General features: G+C 34.8%; 1 protein-coding gene across 1 annotated transcript in view; it reads right to left on the reverse strand.

The window, feature by feature from the left end:
* LOC115857573 (EGF-like and EMI domain-containing protein 1) overlaps positions 1 to 1,551 on the reverse strand; it is a 155,474-nt gene extending 153,923 nt beyond the window's left edge. The window contains exon 1 of the mRNA XM_070045377.1: positions 1,456 to 1,551. The gene's annotated coding sequence lies outside the window, so the exon portion shown is untranslated. The remainder of the gene's footprint in view (positions 1 to 1,455) is intronic.
* Positions 1,552 to 10,911: the final 9,360 nt, after the last annotated feature.

A 10,911-nucleotide genomic window follows, 5' to 3' on the forward strand; every position in this document is an offset into this window, starting at 1 on the left:
ATGGTACCAAGTGTTTAGCATGGTAGAGATATTAATAATAAGGATGCTAGTATAATTTTAATGTTAAAAACATGACTCTCCTGTACATACAGAATATGGTAAATATTTTATTCAACTTTTTCATTAATGAAAAAACCAGTGATATATACATACACAACATACCGCAAACATGGGCAATCATGAATGCTGATAATAATTTGTTAATAAATGACAAACTGGTTAATATATTATAAAGGGCAATAAAATTATTTGGGTCATCTTTTCAATAGTGCAATAATCAAATGTGTATTTATGGGACAAAACACCCTTGCTGTGGAGAAAAATCATTTGCATGACTAGTGGTTTCCTACAACTTCTCCACTTTCAGAGTTGTAAAATAACCCAGTCAACAGAAAGACAATAAAACATGCACATTCCTATAGAACTAGATAATCCCCAGAGGGTCCCCTAGGTATGCCCAGTACTCCAATGAGAGTACAGATACCTGTACTCTCCTTTGCCCATTCCCAAGTCTTGTGGTATTTTTTCTGGCAATAAATACAGGAGAAGCTATTTTTCATTTTAGGTACACTAAATATGTAGTGCCAAAGAAACAGAGGAGAAAGTCCAATGTGCAAGTTGAAGGGCAGAGGCTGCCCATCAGTAGGGGAACAGCTTTGAATACCTTTGTCAACTCTGCTCGATCTTTACACATACCTCATCAGTGAGCTCATCAAATTGACACTCAATCATAGGCTGGAATTAGAGGCAACTACCCAGGACTCTGCCCTTTCCCACTTCCTTGCTTCTCAATAACCTACTTCACTGCCACCCCTGTGTCCAACAGGCTTAAAAATTTTGGTTCTGAGTTCTTGACCTGGCTTTACTTTTCTGGCCCTTTGATATCTGGTAATTATGTTTCCCTTCTGGTATCTGAATCTCAGCTTTTCTCTTCTGCAAGACTGGCCCCTTGGATTGAGATTTCAGCTGATACTTCCGGTTGGAAATGCTTGCTCCGGTCTAGACCTATGCAAGGGAGAGCCCAAGTCTCAACTTAATCATTTGGTGGGTGCTCAGGTGAACTGCCCAAAAAGAGAGGGGCCAGAGGAGTAGATTTGAGTCACTGGCACAGAGATGAGACTTGCCATATAAAAGTCAAGATTTTCAATTTTCTCTTTGACCTTTAGCCTCTTCTGTGGCTCAACGACAGAAGTTCCTTTTCTTTACTGTATATGTGCTGGGTAATTGCCATGTGATTTGAAAATAGCTCTGGTAACCTCTAGGTAAAACAAAGTGTTCATTCATTCACTTGTTCATTCATTCATTCATTCGTTTGTCAAAAGTACTAAATGCCTCATTTGTGCTAAGCACTGTACTAGGTACCAGAAGATACATAGATAAACAAAATATAACCTTGTCCTCTAAAAACTTAACCACTGAGGGCTACAAAGCAATGATTTTTTTTTTTTTTTTTACCTTTTCAAGTGCATTCCGGGGTAGAGTAATAGTAGAGCAGGCACACTGGTGTGTTCCTCTATCACTCCACTGGCCCCTCCTCCAATGAAGAAACAACTACAAATAAGGTAAAAATAGGGAAATAAATATATAGATATTAATATAGATACAGATAGATGGACATCTCATATACAAGGGATATATGTATAGTGTGTTGCCTTGGGTTGTTGTACATTTTGGGATAAGCTGACAAAAGATTTTAGAAAAAAATTTCTCTTGCAACTCATCATAGTAAGAAAATGACAATAACAAAATAATATCAACACTGAAACAAACAAATAAAAATATGCTCTGTAACCATGTCTGATGTGGAAGGTTTTGGAGAATGGACTCTGAAGAGGAAGAAAACCCCAAAAGGGTCATATTTATTCTGAACAATGCTCTTCTGCCTCTTTTGCTTCTAGGTAACTTTTAACCCCTACACAATTACTTATTGTTATGGATGTACCAACATAAACTCCCATATTTTCGGATTTTTATTTTAAAATTATCTCCAAGTGATGGAGTTGCACTATGCCACTCTATCCTTTGGCATACACAAAGAACTAGTAGGTCATTTTGAAAAATATACATATACGTATAGTAGGACGAGGCATTTTCAAAATTTACCAAGGTCATTAATGCACCAAATGTAAATGGTCTCCCATTTATCAAAAGCCCTGGGGAAATCAGGAGATAAGCGAAATGATAGATGAAGAGATGAAACTCTAGGCTAATGGGCTGTATATCAATACATCAGTGTCACATTTATGAAAGGTTTTGGAAAATGATTCCTATTCTTTGCTTATTTTTAAAATTTTAAATCTCAGGAAGGTAGCTGTAGGAGGACTAAAAACTGAATTTAAAAGAGACCCATCAGAAGCATTTCTCCTATGATTTTTCTCATGATAATTTGCATTTCCCTATACTAATTTCAGCAGAATTTATCATTATCTCCACTTTTGCATTTGTGTTGCCTCTCTTTTTCTTTTTGTGAAATAATCAGTTCATAAATTATCTCACCCAGGGATTATTTTTCTTACTTCTTCCCCCTGAAAAATTATTGGGACTTTATATAAGAACAACAAAAAAAGATTAACATGCTAAAAAAAGATTTAAAAATGAGAGAATCATTCACTTTAGTTAGTTATAAACAATTTTTATTGACCAAAAAAGTCATTAAAATGAATTCAGAGTGACTTAAGAGTTAAACCTGGCAAAGAGAAAACTTATTTTCTAGAGCACGTTATTTAAGGTTAAATCAGACATAGGTCCATGGGAAACAAATGATTCTCAGAAACAAACTTTCTCTGCTCCCAAAAGTGACAAAGAATTGAGATGACAATCCAAATACTGGATAAGAGGAGACATGTTAAATTACAGATGTAAAGTAAAACCATTAACGAGTTTTAGGAATGACAAGTGTGTCTTCCCTGGGCAAGTGGGGTTTTCTGTCTCCTGGACAAATGTGTATTTTGACACCTCCAATTGATAATTGAGAAAGGTGCCTGTGATAAGGCAGGTTTCCTCCAAGTCAGGCTAGATGTTGGGGATCAACGTGGCTCTCAGGGCTTCTGAGTGATTGAAAGAGAAGCACTGATAGGTGACCACAGATGCAGGGGATCAGTCTCAGAGGAGAGGTTCGGGGGAAGAGATCTCCTCCAGTCCTAGGACAGAGTCAGTGCCTTGATAGTTGTTTCCATCAGAACCCACACAGGAAATGATCTTGCTGATGGGTTCACCAGGCCAGTAATAATTGTCCCTCTTAGGGCTTGAGCTGGGAAGCATGACCAACCAAGGTCAGCCAAAAAACAAAAACCAAAAAAAGCACAGGACCCTGCGACTCAAAGGGAAAGGATAGCAGAAAATGCTTAGAATAAATCACTTAGAATTGAAAATGTTAGACTTTTAAGTTCAGAATAATACTTCAGAATCTGAAATCCTGGACAAACTCCCCAAATATATATTCTGTAAGAATTTAGTTGCTGATATGCATACTGGCTGTTAAAATATTGATGTATTGAATATTTTCAGGCTAGTTGGAAAGTAGTCTCTGTCCTGAGACCACTGAGTGTCCCTACCCTCTGGGCGGCCTCCCCAGTCCCCAGGACCTAGTAGACTTCTCCCAGCCCAGCTAATAAATTATTAAAGCAGGGGCCCTTGAGGACCCTGATGGCTCTGGTATCTGCTCTGAATTTGTAAATTTCCTGTGTCATACAGTTTACTAAATAAATTTTAATTTTACCTTTACATAAATCCAACACTTAAAATGAATTGTATCGGTTTTCCCATTCCCTCTTCACTGCAACCACCCTTCCTTTCATACTAGTTTTCCATACACTTCACAAAAAAGTAAGCTCCCCCAACCTATCACCTGTATCTATAATGTTAACAAAAGGGAATATTAATATCACTATTTGTTACTGAATTCAAAGCTTCAATTATTGTTTCCAATGCCAGCGGCCCTTTCTGAGAGTGGCACAGCATGAAATAAAGGAAATACAAGATGTGACTATAAAGTGATGAAACTGATTTTCCCATGTGGCTTGTGGGATTTCCCTGATTACTTCTCAGTCATGCCTTGTATTAGTCAATAGGTAAAACTAGCCTTCTGAGCACGAAGATTTCTTACACGGCACAAATAAAATATGCATTCTTCTCACGTTCACAGGGGTCTTTACATAGGAAATTTTAGTGCTTATAGAGAACTCCAGAGACTAATTAGTCTTTTTTGCACTGTTAATCTATTCTTTTAAAATATTTTGCTCTGAGAGCATTACACAGAATTTTACCTGGCATAATAGAATACTATCAATGTCCCTAATGGTCAGCAAACCAATTAAGGACCAAAATAGTAAAATCATACTCAGTACACAATTTTTATGGAAATAGAATTTTCAAAGGATGACAAATTATCCTAAGTGATTTGGTCTTGTCACCACCAGTTACTCATTTAACTCCTCAGACAGTGGCCAGAAAGGTACGTAAGAAGGCAAAAGTGGCAACAAAAGAATTTTGCATGGATACTTCAATTTACCCTGGAGTTTTATTTATTGGGATAAACCTTTCCATATTCTTCTGCAGAGTTTAGAAATTAATTGCACAATGTTTTGGGGTGTGTTTGAAAGGAGGCTGAGTGCTTCCTGAAAATTTATTACTGAACTTTGATAATGGTACAGCCAAAGAAAGACAAGACAGTAGCATTTGTTTCCAGAGTTTCATTTTCCTATCTGAACAAAAACCCAGTATCCTAAGAAGGTGAAATGTACCATTTTTATTTTTATGCTGTGGAGCCAACCTCCTCAAAATAACTTCTTCTAAAACCAATTGTCTATTTATAGTAGAAATCAGAGAGAATCAAGGAAAGGACGTGCAGACAGCTGCTTAATCCTGGTGTGTTTATACAGATATATAATATCTCCACATGGAGATAACTAGGTAATCTTCACTAATATCATGTTAGATATCTTTCTACTATTTCTGCTCTATAGAGCAGAGAAAATAATATATGGCTATAATACTGCATGCATGTTGTTTCACCAATATGGGATTACATTGCACATTCTCTTTTATGAACTACTTAATTTTATTAACGTAATAATATTCCCCATGAATACTTTCCAGGTTATGACCATTCTATAATGTTTTAATAATAAAGAAGTACCATGATTTATAGAGAAAGCTTCCTATTAATGGAGTTTAGTCTATTTCTATTTTTTCACTATTTATAATACTCCTATTAACATCCTTCTAGCTAAACATTTGTGCCTATTCATGCTTATGATAGGACTCCTTAATGCTGCTGAGAAAAATCAGACACAACTGAGGCTAACTTTTCATTTGTATGCTGGCCTGAAAGTTCTGTCTGCAAAGGAAATACTGCAAGCATACTCTGCACTTAACACTATAATAATGACTTCAGTGTTCTCTCCTCAGAGATTTATTTCAAAGTGTCTGCCATGTGTACCTTGCATTAGAAATGAATATCACAATATTTTGCATTTCAAAAAAGTGTTTTGTCTTTTAAAATTTAAATTTAAACTAATTCTTTAGACCAGAGACAGTTGTGTTCTCTGTAAAATTTGAATCATAGATAGAGCATCACAAATCACCAGGGAATGGTAAATTATTCAATAATGTTTGTTTGAATAAATGATAAGAAATCTTGGGGAAAATCCATTTAGAGCCTCACCTCACACCATTTACCAAAACAGATTTCGGTGGATTAGAATTAAATATGTTTTAAAACAAACTATTAAAAAACTGGAATTGGATATTCATCGAATCTCTGAAGAGGGGGAGAGTTTTTACAATCAGCAGTTAGAAAAATCACAAAGAAAATCATCAATGAATTTATACTCAGGAAATTGTTTTTTAAATTTTGCATGTTATAAAAACATAGGTCAAATAAAATATAGTGTTTGAAAATAGGATAAAATAACAGAATACCATCTTCACTAATAAGAACATAATTGTTTATAAGAAAATCACTAAATAGATTAAAAAAGAAATTCTATAGAGACAATTCACAAAAGTTGGCAATTTCCAACATTTTAGAAAACACCATCACCAGAAACCAAACAAAGCAAGTTAACACAATAATGATACATTGTGTTTTAACCTATAAAACATGACAATTTACAAAAGAAGATAAGATACAATAAAGGGGTGTTTGCTCTTCCAGATATTAGTACACACGGTTATCTAAACTTTTGTAAAGACATATGTTAATATTAATCAGATGTTATAGGAAATGCATATGCCTTCATTTATTGAAAAAATAATAACATAAATAGCCAATAATATTGTGTACATTTGAATACATTCATGTTGAATGAAGTGTCAAAAATGATGAAGCCATATATATGCAAGTACACAAATATAAAATCACATTAAGTGAAAACAAATAACTGTTTCCATAGTTGGCTAACACAGTGTACCTGGCATGAGAATTCATGCAATAAATATTTGTTAAATGAGTGAAATACAAATATATTTTAGTAATGCTAAATATAATAATATTCCATGAATATTTTCCAGGTATGACTATTTTATAATGTTTTAATAATTGTTCTATGGTGCTTTAATTAAAAAAAAAATGTCTGGAAAGAAATGTATCAAAATGCCAAAGCATTTGTATTAGTATCGTGGTATCATGGGTGATTATTTTTCATGTCCCTCTATTACTTTTTATTTTTAATTAAATTAATTTTAAAAGCAAAATTATAATTCAACAAACATATATTTTAGACTTTGTCCTATAACAGCTTAAACACTTCCAAGTTGTTTTATTTAACAGTGTGGTTTGTTCTAATCCTGAGAATGCTCCTTGGAGAAGCACAGAAAAAGTTGCTGAAAAACATATTTTTTCTACTTCTTCAGTAAATGAATCTCATATCTTATTTGGGAGATAGAAAAAAAAAAGATTTATGGAAAGAACTCTTGGAAGAGGTAATGTTTGAGAGATGGCTAGCATTTCCAAATTTCCACATTATATATCATTTTTGCATTAGCTTTACTTATATATAATTACCTGGAATACTTAAGCATGTAGGCTTAAGAACAGCCACATCAAAGCCCAGAGAAGCAAACAGATCAATGTTCTGGGATCATTGACAGATTTTCCAGCATTTATAATTTGTGCAGGCTATTTGGTGGAAATGCAGATTGAATTTAACAAGCATATGAGAACCCATTGGGAGCATTTGAGTGGGGTAACTGTATGACCTCAAATCGATACATTGGACAGTGCCCTCACCACCTCTCTGAGATTTTCTCCCACTGCCTTTAAAACACAATTGATTTGTGTCTGTACTCCCTTGGTACTCTTCTTTCTGCCATGTAACAGCTGGTTAATATGAACTGATGTGTCAGTGTCTCCCTTTTCACATAACCAGCATGTTTTAACAAAGGTCTTCTGGGATAATACCTAACTCAAGAAGGACAAAGGGATTTTATGTGTCAGCTCCAATGGATTGATTGTGGCTTCCTACATATTGTGGTGAGACAGGATCTGATACCATTTCTAGTCTCAGCCGTAAAAATTACCATGAATAGTAAGTTTGCCACTGGCATAGGGTAGGGTCAGTGATGGCACATGTATAGTGTTCACCACTCCAGACTTATCCTAAAAGCAAGATAGTTACTTTACACAATGGAAGGGAAATAATTTGCCACACACAATTCTCACCATGCATGTGACTGACAGTGGGCCAGTAACACACAACAGCCACCAAACAAATATGAATTGCATATATGCATGTAGAAGATGCAAAAACAACCAAGTCCCAAATATTTAAAATCCTTCACAATGGGTCAGTGGTCCCTAAACACCCATCCCTGGACTGATGCTGATTGGTAACCAAGTTTTGTGCTCATTTGCATCAAAATGAAAAAGAAAAAGTATGATTTTTTTTTAATAAAGTTTAACTTTCCCTCAATTTAAAGAGGTTTTTAATTCTCAGATTGTGTCCTTCCTTTTTTAGGTACTATAATGATCTTCTATACGAAATGATGGTAATCATTTAAATAGATTTTTTCCCCTAGTACCTTCGCTATGTTAATTTCCTCATTTAAAAAAAAAAAAAGTGGAGACTCGCAAAATCTAAAAGGCCTTGTCTAGTTAACAAAGTATTTTACATGGTCTATCAGAGTTTGCTTCTTTACTGAATGTGAGATTTTCAACTATGAACACATGGAAGAAAAATCTCTCTGCCATCTCCTCCTTACTAGAAAAAAGTACTCAATATAATTTCCCTCTTTTTGAGAACTCAGAGGCCATCACTATGCTCATTATTTATTGTTCTCTACTGTAACAAGAAGGAGCTTCTTAAGTCTATCTTAAATGAACCCAGGCCATCCCATGACTTGAATACATCTATAGAATTTTTCTTCTAATATTTCTTTACCCTTTACTTCTGGTTTCCTACCTATGAGTGCTCCCTCTCAGAGTTGGCAGCAGTTCATTTGCTCTGGCTGCCTGCTCACACAGCAGCAATCCCGGTAAAAACTGGGCAACATATCTGATGGATGGAAGCAGAGTTCATAACTTTTAGTGTCTGACCTTTGAAACATCTAATGTGGCTTGGAAAAAAACTGTTTGTGATAATTTTATGGTTCCAAGGTGTGTTCTGGAGAGACATATGGCCAATTTAATTACTGGAGACAAGATGATTCAACACTTATTCCCCCCGTGTTGTTTTTGTCTTCTATAGATGCCCGAAAGCTTTCATGCAGCTGGTGGTGGCCAGGTGACAAAATGGCAGCTTATGGGATGTAAACAGAAGTCTGCATAGGATTTCTGGGGATACTTCCTAATATAAGCACTGACCCATCCTGCTTTATGCATCATCTTTGAGAATGGAAATGTAGATGTGATGCCTGGAGGTGCAGAAGCCATCTTGAAACCATGGATGAAAAGTATGAAAGAAAAGTGAACATTCTACAGATGCTGAAGTGGGAAAGTTAAAAAAGCCTGGGTACTTGGAGGCATTCTTGAGTCACTGTACCAGTCTTGTGTGCCTTTCCTTAGACGACTTGCAATGGGAGACAAACTATTAATTGTGTAAGCAACTCTTAGATCTTTAAACTTGAACATATTTTACACCATACCTGAGTACGTTCTACATGATTTCTCTAGAGGTAGATTCCACTGAATTTGTTTTATCCTCAAAATATTCCCCAAGGAGATTTTGGAATTATAAAATACAGTCAAGGTCACTGAAAAATTGATGAGAAGAGTTTCACATGAGCAGAGTGAAAATGTATATCCAACGTACATTAGTAAATCATACCTTAATTTTCATTTGAAGGACAAGAAGTGTCTCTATAAGCAACTATTTCCAGGACAATAAGCCAAGAGAGCCTTTTATTACTACAAAATTATTCATTCCTGTGCTTGTACTGTTTCAAAACTCAAACTAATAAAGACAATTTTCAGATGCCAAATTGTGGAAAAATTTTGAATATTTCTGCTGCATCTTAAATAAGTCATATAGTATGGGGAAAACGTTGTCAAAGAGTGTTAGAAAACTGGAAGCACTTGTTCAGAAGTCAAGAGCATGAGGAATTTAAGCAAGTTGCAGAGAGCTTCACAATGGATTTAATAACTAGAATGCTTATCACTGATTTTTCCCCTTTCATTTCAATAATGTTAACACTTTTTGTGAAATGCTTTTAGACACTGAAGAGCTCATTTGGGGAATTAAAAAAAACAGAGTTCATGTAAATGAAATAAAACATAAATGTTTGCATCAGCTTCTCTTCATTTTGCATTTTACTACCTGATCACTCACGGAGAGCATAAAAAGCAGAATGCTGAGGTCCATGTATTTAGACTGCACAAATATTTGAAACTTTATAATAAAACCTCCCCATTTTAGCAATGAAAGCCTGAGCAGGAGCATCCTTGTCTGGTTGGAGGAATTTCCTCACCCCTCAAAGGTAGGCTTCCTGCATTGGGAAAAAAAGGTTGGCTTTGTTTATCATAAATAATATTAACAAATGGTACTCATTCAGAAGTCAGTGTCTGAATACAAAAAAGGGTAATTGCCTCAATTTGTCTGTCATTTAACAAAAATATCTTTAAAGTACCATTATAAATATAAAATAACCACATTATCTGTAAAAATTAGAAAACAGAGGAAAGAAAATCATTGATAAACCTACCAGCCTAAAAAACATAATTGCTATTAGCATTTTTTTGTATTTTCCTTGAGAAAATTTTCCTTTGATTCTTTTGTCATTTACAAAATCATTCTGTACATATAATTTTGTATCTCACATTTTATTGACTTCTTCTAAGGATTTCCATATTGTAGTTTTATAATTATTGTTTTAATGACTATAATTCACATTTAATCCAGTATAATTTTCTTATTTGAGTATTTGTTTCCAGTACCATAACATGTTTTTAAAAAATGGTAAACTAAAAAATAAAAGTCATATATCATGTTCTCTATTGTAGACTTTCAAATTTGGATATATTTTCCAAAGTGTTATTACGAGGTCAAGGATAGGAACACTTTAGTGGTTCTTTACGTGTACTGTCAAATTGTTTCTAAAATGCTTGTAACAATGATGCTCCAACAGAAATATGTGGAAAATATTTATTAGGAACTTCTGCTGGCAAAGGAAATATGACATTTTGTACCCAAGCTGGTGGGAACCATTCAGATATCTTTTTCTACAATAGCATTTCTTTTCCATAGAGCATTCCTAGAAACACTCATCTCCATTGCTGCTTCCTATAGAAGGTTAGGGGGTCAAATATAAGGAAAGTATATTTTCACTAACCTCTTAGAGATTTGCTTTATACAATAGTATATTCAAAGTTCTGTGATATCCTGTCAGAAAGAAAACTGTTTAACTTTGTTTCTCAAACACACCTCACACTGAGGCCCCCAACCTTTTTATAGCACCTGCTCTCATTCTGATTTA

Source organism: Globicephala melas, chromosome 4 (genome assembly GCF_963455315.2).
Source record: "Globicephala melas chromosome 4, mGloMel1.2, whole genome shotgun sequence".
Classification (NCBI taxonomy): domain Eukaryota; kingdom Metazoa; phylum Chordata; class Mammalia; order Artiodactyla; family Delphinidae; genus Globicephala; species Globicephala melas.